Raw genomic sequence first — 12,892 nt, forward strand, 5'->3', positions numbered from 1 at the left:
GCCATAAACAACTTATTATGCTTTTGAAAAGTTCACATAGCTACAAAAATATATATATCATTTATGTATTTTACATATATTCCTGGACTTTGCAAATTACATCTGTACCCAAAAAGAAATCCATAGTTGCACAATCATGTTTGCGCTGTATCTATGCTACAATGTAATACAGTACTTCAAAATATCCACTTCTACCTTGTCGCTTATACCAAATACAGATCATGGTTTGTGAATTTCACAGAACTAATTAACGGTACAATCTGGATTGCCCAGCAACTGCGTTTATTAGCAAAATCTTTCAAAGATGGATCAAATTTGGCACTTAATACTACTCGCCGACTACTACGCTGAAAAAGCCCTTTAACAATTCGAAAATCCAATATAGCCGAATTTCATTGAAGGAATATCAATTTCATGAGGCTTAAATGAGACCAAATTGTTCTATTTAATAGATACAATTTCAACCCCGTAGAAATCGATTTGAGAAATGAATTAGAAGTTACTAAACTGTCAAACTATACATATTCAACCCTGATTCTAATAGCTCAACCGTAGGCCTCATATGTGATCAATCAATAGTATGCAATCCTGGGTCCACTTCTTTTTCTGATCTATATCGATGATATTGTGAATGATACCGCATCAAATGTTTAACTCTTAGCTTGTGTTATTTCCCGCTATCTGAAATGTATAACTGAACCCAATGAGCAAGTTTCTAAACAGTGATCTGGAACAAAATTAAAACATGGTTGGTATCTTTTAGCCAACTAAAGATCGAAGCACTAGTAGTTAAAACAAAACAAAATCATATTTTACTTACTTCTATTAATGATGCCTCTGATCACAAGCATTTAGACTTAACCTTTCAACGAAATTGCAAATAGAACAATCATATCAATAGTTATATTGCAAACACCAGCAAATATGTCAAATGTTAAAAATCTCCTAAATGCAGATAAAACGCAAATCCTTAAAATCATTCACATAGCAGAAAAAGGAAACTGGGAAACTAGGATTTGAAGTACATACATAGATATATTTATAAAGGACAAAAATGATGTTCCCAAAGTGTAAGAAAGACATGTAGTAAAACTGAATTAAGTCTAAATAAACAACGAGAACTTTTTGATGAACCATTTTAAACTTTCAACCAGATTTCTCAGACTTCTTTACTATTAAGATCTGGAATGGACTCCAGCAGACTTGTTGCCTATGACTTTAAAAGTCTTTCTGTGCTCAACCACCTCTTCTTACAAGGTTTACAAAATATGTATGCGGTGAGGACTCCAATAAACTTGTTATTGCATCAACTAAGAAGTCCAGTATATTAGATCCATTGCCTACAAGTCTTCTGAAACAAGTCTTTCTCAAATTATCACAGATATAATTAATTCCAGACAAAAACATCGAAAACTTGAGAAGTGTATTAAAAAACAACTTAATGCTCATGGTTCCGATGACCATTTATTACAGAATTTTTAGAGTGCATGGATTGTTTCACACTGCCGAGATTACCTTTGTACGTGTATACAATGATATACACGTATATCTTTTTCCAATGATGAATGTGTGGTCCTAATCATGTTCAACCTGTCAGGCGCATTCAACAGTGATGTATTTGGAATTACTAGATCATATGTATCTATTCGAAAATAGGGTGTTATTGTAAACACCATTAGGGGCCATTATTCGAAAATACGGCATACGATTTCATTTCTACGCAGATGAAACTCATCTATATATCCTAACTAAACCTATTAATGATTGGCTTAAATGAAATGAAAATGATAACTTGAATTAAAATCTGGATGTCGAATAATTTCCTTAAACTGAATGTCGATAAAACTAGATACCTACCCTGTTTAAAACATCCCCGCAATAAATTTAATACCAACTCCTCCATCGCATATGTTCTGTAGTTCAAAATCACCAGTTTTTCCTATGAATATTGGTGCAATATTTGACTCAAATATTGGACGACCATGTTAAATATTTTTTTGTAAACTGGGACATTTTAACCTAAGTAACGTAAATAAAATTCGCAACTATTTATCCACTGTTGCTACTTGATCTCTTATACAGGTGTTTGTTATATCCCCTATAGAAAATTTTAATTGATTGCTGGTTGGTTCATAACAGAAACGTATTCAATAGATACAAAATTCACTTCTAATTATAAGACCATATCAACCCTATCCTTTTTGTAATTTACTCTGACTCCAGTTTCTTTAAGGATAGAATTAAGAATGTACTTTTAAATAATTAAATATTCTTGTTCCAACATATCTGTCTGAATAACAACATTTGTATAAATCCACACGCTGTTTAAGATCACAAATAATGGATTTATTATTGTTCAGCCAAGGTCAGGCTGTCTTCTTTTTAGTCCAGTCAAGGTAAGAGTTTACCTAGAGTAAATTGGCCACGTTGTGTTCATGGGATCATCATCTACAACATATCAACAGTTATCCTTTTTTTCGGGGCTGGGAAAGGGTCTAATTACGTTTTGTTGTCGTAAGTGTTTTTTTTTATTTTTTATATATGTGGGGTGGGGGTGGGGTGGGTAATTCAGTCAGAGTTTGCAACCAAAACTGTACATGGTGCAACATTCTGGCAACGTAGATGTGGTTGGCCCCTGTGGAACTATCAAATAAATTGGGTCATTTTTTACAAACAGGAAGTGTTTTACGGATGGGACAAAAAATAGTATATTTAGATGGCCATAACAATATAGTAAACAATCTACTGCCTACTCTTCCAAACACTTCAATTTCACCTATCAGCGAGAATTGTCAGCAGTTGACCAATTGTCGATACAAGTCAGAATACCATGTGATGAGCGATGCAAATGCTATTGATTTGGTCTTTCACGTACAAATTTATATGTATATTATATCATGCTAGTACATTATATGTTCTATAAAAGTGAAAATAAGATGATCATTACTTCTGTATGGGTACATCAATTATAAGGAATTATCCTGTGTCTTTCATTATAGTTTCACGTTGTATTAAGAAGGCACAAGGAGGTCCTGTAGTTCAAAACATTCTCAATCGACCCTGTACATCAAATTATCTGATACAAAGTAATCGAGCCAGTACATCAAATTATTTGATACAAAATGTGTAACGCAAGCTAAAAATGGCGATCATCTTGGAAAATATCGGCAATTTTGAAAAGTTTAGTGACTAACGGGATTTTCTTAATACATGGCCCTAAAGATTCTCCCAGTTATCGACTCGACTAAAATATATATATCATGATAAAAGATATTATAAACAATAATATTTTTGTTACGTAATTGCGTGAAAAGACAAACCCACAATATTAATCCTTGTCATGTTACAAATGAAATGAAAATGAAATGAAATGAGGTTTAACGTCCTACTGTTCTGCTCCTAAACTGGGCTAATGAAGACGGGCATACGCCATACAGTGTGCTATGAGGGAAATTTTGCCCGGGCAGCGGCACTATCGCCTACTCTTATATCGAATTCCAACTGCCAAGGGATCTTTTACGTGCATTCCAATGTATACACGGGACTCGGTTTTTCGTGTCATCCGAAGGACTAGACAGCTGTCCTTGTCAGGCCCTCCGTCCTGCATCACTGACAAGGGGGAACCACGCCGGAAAATCTGGATGAACTTTCTCTGCCAATGCAGGGATGGAACACCCGACCTCCAGGCTAGCGAGCCAGCGTCTTACCCACTTAGCCACGTGATCCCCTATGTTACAAATGAAAATGAGTATCGTACTATACAATACAATAGTACTCATTACAGTAATTCCTTCTTGCCTTCCGTAATCAGATACTAGAACAACTTATCAGATCACATTAAGGCCTCGTCGACACTTCAAAGTTTCAAAAGTAAATTAGGGGGGTTGGATGGCTGAATGATTAGCGTGCGCGCGCTGTATCATAAAGTCTGTCATTGAGTCGACTGGCGTGGTTTCGAATCCCGGTTGTACGTGACAAGGAGTAGGGTCGCCTGTCTAACCTCGTGGGTTTTCTCCGGGTCCTCCGGTTTCCTCCCACTGCTAAAGACCCCTACGCGCAAGCGAATTATTGAAATAAAATTAAACCATATATTAGTCCCGAAATGACCTAGTTTGTGTCGAGTGGACGTTAAACCCTATTTCTCTCTCTCTCTCTCTTTTTTTCAAAAGTAAATTATCATCCTCAGAGAGTACCACCACATTTCTACTATGGTAGCAGGAAAGAACAAATTATTTACTGCGCAAACTGTGCTGTTCTAAAAGTAATCTTAATTTCCACAAATTCTTAATGCATGTATCAAATAATCTATCATGTGACCATACCATTGAAGATAGTTACCACATCCCTCTACACTGTCCAAATTTTTTTAATGAACGACAAACAACTATAAAAACTCTCCCTCCCGATAAACAAGATGTTCGCGTCTTACTATATGGAGACACCAGTTCCGACAAATCAATTGACGAAAATATTGTATGTGCTGTTCATGATTTTATTAAACTATCCAAGCGCTTTGAAATTTAATAATTATCAACTCAAATAACTGCACCCCGACGACCAGTTTCAATATGGATGTTACACAGTCTTATTGAAGTCATTTGTACATTGGATCCCCACCACACCCAAGCCCCGCCCGCCCACCAATGTCGGTTATGCGTTACAATAGCCGCCCACGATTTTGAGGTGATGAACTTTAACTCAGTAGTCGAGTATCGACCCCTTTTTGGTTCTGATGCTAGCTAAAACTTGATTATATTGTCTATTGATAATTAAACAGTAATATATGTTTAATCCATCTATGTATCCTTTATAAAACTTTATACCGCGGAGAATTGGTTTTTCATGTTTTTTTTTGGTTTTTTTTGGGTTTTTTATTTGTCATAGTTTTCATTGCGGTTTTGGAATTCTGTTTAGAATTTCATTTACCAGATAATATTTTCTCCTTTTACTTATCACTTTTATATTTCTAGCACAGTTTCTATAGTTTTAGTTTAGATTATATTTGTCAGCTGGTGAGAAAATATCCAGATTTAGTCATGTCTAGGGTTGTCTTAATTGGAGACTATGTTAATTATCAATACATTATTGTTTAAACAACAAATCCCTAAAGTCGCTTCAATTATAGTGAGCTACTTTTAAATCCATCTAAAATCCCCGCTATATTATTAATTAACGTATTATATTGGATACAAAACAGAAAGCCACTTTTGTTTTTTCAGCTTCTTTAATAATCCTTTTTGTTGTTCACGCTCATTACCATTTTATAACAACTCGAGCAAAATATGTCTAGTGTTGACATTTGAAATTCATTGTTCTTTGAAGTTCCGCAAATCACTTTGTTCTGAGCGTGAAATCGACCAACCGTTTTAATTTTTCACACAAAGATTAAAGTAAACTATAAAATGAAAGTATACCAATCAGTCTTAAAGAAGATAAATTTTAATTATTCGATAGGAAATTAATACTCAGATTTAACTATATGTATCTGTTACCGCAACAATTAAAATATCTGTCAGATGGTATGTGATATCACTGTGGGAGCGGACGTTAACCCGATACTAGTAATTCTAGGCAGATGCTTAAAATCCATCAGGGCCTTCTTTGGTGTTAGTCTCCAGTGCTCAACAACTAGCAAGTTCTGGAAACATTTTGAAACTCCGCACCGGTTTACAGGATATGATTCTAATAGCAACTGTCAGGGGACCGTGTCACAGTTGACAATTCAATAAAACCAAGAAGATAGATGCTTAATAACTATCATATTAATTGTAGTGAAAGTGATTAAATGTTGAAAGAAGCAACCACCGATTGAATTTCAGTAGTGAAGTCTAGTATTGTCACTGTTGCACTGTTTGTTCTATTTTTCCAAAGTGAATTTAAGAGTAACATCTAGAGATGTTGGAAATTATAAAAGATATGTGCATTCTGTTTAGTCAACTGTATAGCCTGTGTTCATATCCACATCTATCCTGTCCACCCTTCGAGCGGTTCCGACAACCAGATGGTAAGTGCAACAACCCTTCAGCACCTTATTGGGGATCAGCCAAAACAGATTTGAGAAGAATTGTTCGTAATTATTATGATGATGGTAAGTAAAATTTGATAAGTCTTAATATTTTGATAAAAAGAATGATTATTAATACAATACTTGAATACAAAGTTGGTGATCGCAAACTTCAGTTGAGCTTTTAATGCTCAACAAATATTTTGATGTAAGATTACTTTATTCGGCTATTTGTCAACTCGGGTTGGTCACCAAGGTAACAAAGACATTAAATTACAAGCGATGTTAAATACAAAAAAAATTATATTTATTGTAAAACATATTTCTTGTCGAATTGTGTAGACCATTTTGGCCTAGACAGGTGCTATCGAGACAGCTTATCCCAAAGACAACTTATCCTAAGACTACTCACCCACTAGAAGACAACTTATCTCAAAATAGTTGTGTTTGTTTTAATACGAGGGTCAATATAAGACCACTCAACAATTTATAACTGTATAGCTTTAGAACAGAACAATAATTACTGTAATTAACTAATTCTTAAAAAGGAAAATTCAGAATAAAATTCACAAATTGATTTTGTCTCAATTTTAAATATTTTCTGAAAATCTGGATCCCTAAATTGATATAAACATGAACAAAAGTGATAAGAGCCTTTTTACAAAGCTGTGTTTTTAAATTGACCAATTTATAAAACTATAGAGATTTTAAACATCATGATTCGCTCACTTAAAAATAATACAAGTTACTGTTAACTCGGTAACAGTGATGTTCAAGTCGTCCACAAACTTACCCCCTGATATAAAAATGCTATAAATATGGCTATCAAAAGAACCAACAGGACATATAGTAGGGTGGTGCACAGTTTTTAAATATTGGTGCATATAAAGTGGCCTTCTTATCAACCTGTTTCGTCTGTAATAACCGGGAGTGGAATGAAAAAAATTCAGTAAAGGGGTCGCACCTTCACCGAAGATAGCAAAAATTCGCTCAAATAGACATTCACGTGACAATTTCCATTCAATTACTTATCAATTAAGCCATGAAAAAATATACTTTACATGTTGGCCTCTTAAAAACCGTAGTTATGATCTTGATTTAGAATTTTGGCTGAAGTCGGCGATTTGATTTCCAATATTAGTTGATTGTAACCAATGACCTATTGTAACGGTTCTCGACTCATGAGTCAATTCATGTAGTTTCGTACCTTTTCTATCTTTTTTGTCACAACACTCGAATTCTAATCTTTTTAGATGTGTTTTAGATGTGTATTTATCTTCATATTTAGCTGTGATAATTATTGGAAACATAACAGGATTATTATAAAGGATTTTTAACATCTACCGTATGAGTATAGCGAGGACTTTCTTTATATTGCATTTAAATGGTAAACCACGAATTTCTCCGTTATTACAAAGTTTTAACTATGGTCTAGTGCATTTTTTGAAAATCAGCCGAAAATGTAACTGGTAAATATAATTGATATTTGGAGTTGTTTAGTTTCATTTCTCTCTGTGTATCTGGCTGTATCGTGTTCAAATACTAAGGGTTGCGTATGCGTACAAACGTTATAAATTCAGACGTTATTTGTACGTACATTAAAAAAAACGAAGAATCCCGATTTAAGTATTCGTTCAAGAGCAAAGTTTTAAATTTTAATGTAATCATGAACCATAACTCGTTTTGTCACTAAGAGTTAAATGGACACGGCTCATCAATGAAGCATGGCGATTTTTGATGTAGGAATGTACATTTTCTGCTAGGTTTTGATGAATATTCATGATTTTGAGGCGGAAGGATACAAGAGTTGAGAGGTTGGTCCGGTTGAAAATTGCATGTTTACTGGTCTTTGCTTCCAGCTGTATATCTCAAGTTTTCCATGGTGAACCTCATACGTGCTTTTGAGCAAGAGGTTGCCACATGTTGCTCCATCTGTGGTAGAAAGCGTAACACACAACGAAAATTTTGGGAAAATTTAGCGTCGGTCCAAGAGACGAGAATTAACATTAAAGTCAATGGCGAAACAATTAGTGATCTGTGGCCAAATCCCTTGATAATGGGATGTGATCATATTTTTAGCAATTTGAAAACACATGTCCAAATGGTTATATCCTCAAAAATCAAACATGGTCAGACTTCCATTGTTGGTAAATGAACTTTTTATGAAAAGCCTTATCATAATGTTAAAATAAGCCCGAAATATTGTCTGGTCCACGACAGCCTCTACTCGATGTTAGTTTTCTCGGACTAGTATGCACCCACCCTCTCAACCTTATGCATACCTGCGTGTTTCATTTCTTAACGAGTTCACTGATAAAATTTGGCAGCCGAGTTGACACGTGGACTTATTAAATACCACTTTAAATATTGTTTTATGTTGCACTCTTGATAAAACCAAGATGATAAATGTAGGTCATGAGGCTAGACCCTGACGGTAAAGTTACTTAATTGTTTTGGCTTATTTTGTCGGGCGCTGCAGTATTTTTCGGGCAACAATTATTGTGTAGCAGGTTGAGAGCTTGACGACTTAACGGATAAAACTTGTGTGGGAGACTTAAATTTCACCTTACATATTGCTTTATGTTGCATTTGTGATAAAACCATGGAGCTAGACCCAGGCTCTGACGTTACATTACATAACTGTTTTTGGCTCAGGTGTAAAGCGACCTAGAATTCGGGGTGTTGATGAAAACCTGTTACCAAGTGCTCGTGAAGTCAGTAATAAAATTTTGAAGCTGGAAGTCAAAGAATCTGCACACACGATCTACACCAACTTATTCCAAGTTTATGGACAATTCCTGGATCATGATATTGATTTTACTCCAAACGTTATGGGTAAGAAATTATTTAAACCTATTGTAATGTTTTTTAGATATCAGAAATGATTTAAATCCCTATAATAGATTTATTTCCATATGCCTACAGATCAGAATCTAGATATCAGAAATAATTTAAACCCCTATAGATTTTTTCCATTTTATTAACTACAAATCTGGACCCGATTGTTAGAAAATTCTTAAGCACGTTCCTGTATAGATTTTAAGTAGACTTTGCATATAAGTAAACTTACCTTATTTTGTGTTCCCAGAAAATTCTTAAGAACATTCTTGTGCTTATATTTTTTAAGTAGACTTCAGGGAAAGCACAAGCACGTTCTTCTGTGTCCCCAGAAAAAACTTAAGCACAACTTTGTTCTTAAACATTGTTAATCTAAGCACAAGTCCCAAACACGGTATCCGGCTGGCTTATCAAACTTTAGTCTGTTTCTGCTTCAAACGGCATTTCCTATATCTTTTGATACCAAAGCGACAGAAAATCCATTATTAGAAACATATTCTCAAGAAGAATGCTATAGAAAATTTCGCTTATACCCTAAAATCATTTTATTTATTTGCCAATTAGTAAAAAGCACATACACAAGGGCCTATTTGCGAATTTTAAATGTGTATAGGGGACATGTCAAATGCATCTAAATCTACCATTTCCCGAGAAGTTAATGTCATAAATAAACAAAGCAGCCGACCAATTTATGACGTATTTCGCATACCAAAGTTGATTTTATGACGTTAAGAGAGCGTCGTAGTCTCAGTTTACCAGTCACAATGTGCTTAGACTTGTGCTTACCTAAGAATGGGATTGAGAATTGTCTAGAGGTTATTCTATAAAGTTTCTTGCGTAAGAAAAAGTGAAGCGTGACTGTGCTTACTTTAAAGGCTCAATACCACTCTTGTTGGAACTGAATAATATGTCCCAATCTTTATCCTGGTCAACAAATTGTACTATTTTAGAATATTTCAATTTATTGATGATACAAATTTCATCTTAACACACCTTATTTAAAATTTTTGACAAATTTAACATAATGGTTTGAAACGTCTAACGTAAACCTTTTCAAATGGAGCTTAGATTTAAAAATATTTTCGAACCCTCTGGATAAGTAAAATAGGATGTAATGGATAATTTACACAACAGGTAGGACACTTAAACATCTAGTACTTAGATAGAGATATTATTTATTTTCTGGAACTTTCAAGCCAGCAAGGGTGTTATTGTCCCTTTAAGAATACAAATAATTAAAACCCCTCTACTATTCTTTGCCATTTAACTACAGATCGGAATCTAGATATCAGTAATATTTCAACCCCAGCATCTCTCCACTGTTGTAGAGTGGAGTCCAGGCATAGGTTCACCTAACTGCTTAGACATTCTTTCAACTAGTAAAGGACACGAGCAATTTATTGAATATAAGAATTTCCTATATATATCAGCCTCTCTCTACGAAGATTAGGCAGAAACGCGGCTGTCCGAATCATATTTCCTTCCTAGTGCACTGTCTGTAGTATGTTTGTCTTCATTTTCCCAGTTGATGCAGAGAAATAAGGCGTTAGCCCCACTTCATCTTGTCTGATTTCGTTGTAGCACCTATAACATAGTTCCTGTATTTTAATTTTTAGATACTAATGGTGATAAATTCAAGTGTTGTACAGACAAATTAATTATGGAAGGTGGTCAACACCCAGATGTCACTAACAAGTATGTAATGCAATGATACAAAATCATGGTTATCCTGTTTGAAAGTAATGGAGAGTAACGTCTAAGCAAAACAATGATTTGGTCAACATACAATTAATTACAGATCGGGAGAGGGTTTGTGTGTGTGTGTGTGGGGGGGGGGGTATTAAAAAAGCCCTGTTAGACAAATACGCAATTCGATCTTTCGGGGCTTTCAAACACAATTTCTAATATTTTAATATAACGTATAGTATACAAATGCCTTGACTTAGTTCGCTAACGAACATTTTTTGCACAGGTATTCGGTGGTAAACAATTTGATTGATTGATGCTTTATATACATTTATAAATGTGTAAGCAGTTTCATTTCATTATTTTCTTCATTTACCTACCAAACTTCTAGAATGTAATATCGATTTGAAATTTCAGTGGACCATGTTTTCCAATAGAGATTCCAGTTAACGACCCGTTCTTTACACCGAGGAGATGTTTAAATTTTGTTAGATCAGTAGAAGTTAAAGATTCTAGAATCAAATGCCGATCGCGTAAGTAGCCCCGCATTCTCCTCTCTGGCAAAATCCAAAGTCGTTCAGTAATTTATTGTCATGATATAAGAGAAGAACTTTGGATTACTTTGAAAATGTGAGCTGGGGGGTTGAATGGCCGAATGGTTAGCACGTGCGCGCTGTATCATAAGGCCTGTCATTGAGTCAACTGGCGTGGTTTCGAATCCCTGGTTGTGCGTGACAAGGAGTAGGGTCGCCTGTCCAACCTCGCGGGTTTTCTCCGGGTCCTCCGGTTTCCTCCCAGTGCTAAAGACCCCTACACGTAAGCGAATTATTGTAATAAAATTGAACCATATGTTAGTCCCGAAATGACCTAGTTTGTGTCGAGTGGACGTTACCCCCCCCCTCTCCCTCTCTCTCTGTTTGAATATATCTAGCAACGAACCCGTATTTTACGACTGTGTATTTAATTCCAGCTGCACGTGAGCAGATGAACGTCCTGACATCGTTTGTTGATGCTAGTCATATTTATGGTAATGACAAAGATCGACTTAGTGATCTACGATCATTTAGAAATGGTAAATATTTTATCACACTCTTCTTCCACACAATCCGAAAAAAAAACATTTGTCTGAACCTACCCGGAAATAAAAAGAATGGGGTTTAACATCTGATTAACACAATTACTCGATGATATTAAGACTAATTTTGTTATGTGGCAAAATATGCAATGTTTCGGTACTGTTTTGTTGTATCGTGCGCAATGCTAGAGTGGGGCAGTCTTTCTGGGAAGTTTCATTGGCGATCGACGGACTCCATGATACTGAAGGTTCCTGTAATGCCTAAAGTTATGAATAGTGTTGGGGCTGAATTAGAAAGTTTATGGAAGGAAACATTCCGTATGCTATTGAATAGAACTGTTTTTAACAGAAAATGGCCAACTACCATTCTAATTAGAATTATTATATCAATATTTCGTTCCACTATTCACTTGTTCAGTTTGGTCTAATGGCAGTTATTTGAAAGGTCGCGTCCAATATTGCTTCTCAACATACCATACTGAAAATTATGCGAAATCTTTTGATAGGTTCTATTTATCGGGAATTTGTGCAGTATGGCTACGTTGTTTGACTAGGATTACGGACGTTTGTTACTTTGTGTTCAATCTTGTCAGTTGCACCTGAATAAAGACCAGGTTTACTAGGTAACATCCGGTATAACTGTACTGTTATAAATTTGAAATGTTAATTATGAACAATTTGAACGAGATTACATCTGACTGAGCTGTTATGCACCTGAAATGTTTATAATGAACATCTTTGGTACATCAGATGTTTGTTTGGTTTGTAATATCGAATGTTTATTTATTTTGCTGTATCGGATGTTTATTTATTTTGCTATATCAGATGTTTATTTATTTTGCTATAGCAGTTGTTTATTTATTTGCTATATCAAATATTTATTTATTTTTAGGGCTTTTAAAAGTCAGTAAACATAATATGTTACCAGAAGAAAAGAATATCAATTGTCAAAAACGCCATAATGAAGATTACTGTTTTAAAGCTGGTGAGATTTTTAGATTGTATCTTTGGGACTTGTTAGATAGAGTACTAAGTGACTCGCTCTGAATTAGGCCTCGCCCCAAATCTTAATAGGAAATAACAGACGCGAATTTATCGAGGAATACTTGAAAGTACTTGAATTATTTGAAATTTATTGCGACGTTGGCCATATACTGTTTTAAAAATTATTGGTCAACTTTTTTTTCTTATTTTATTTTAACATTTTACTTCCCTTGAGAGGGGAAATTACTTTCTTGTACGGCAAGCTTATTTCTAAAGACTACAATATTAGTATGGACAAAATAGTC

This window comes from Patella vulgata, chromosome 3, assembly GCF_932274485.2.
Source record: "Patella vulgata chromosome 3, xgPatVulg1.2, whole genome shotgun sequence".
Taxonomy (NCBI): Eukaryota; Metazoa; Mollusca; class Gastropoda; family Patellidae; genus Patella; species Patella vulgata.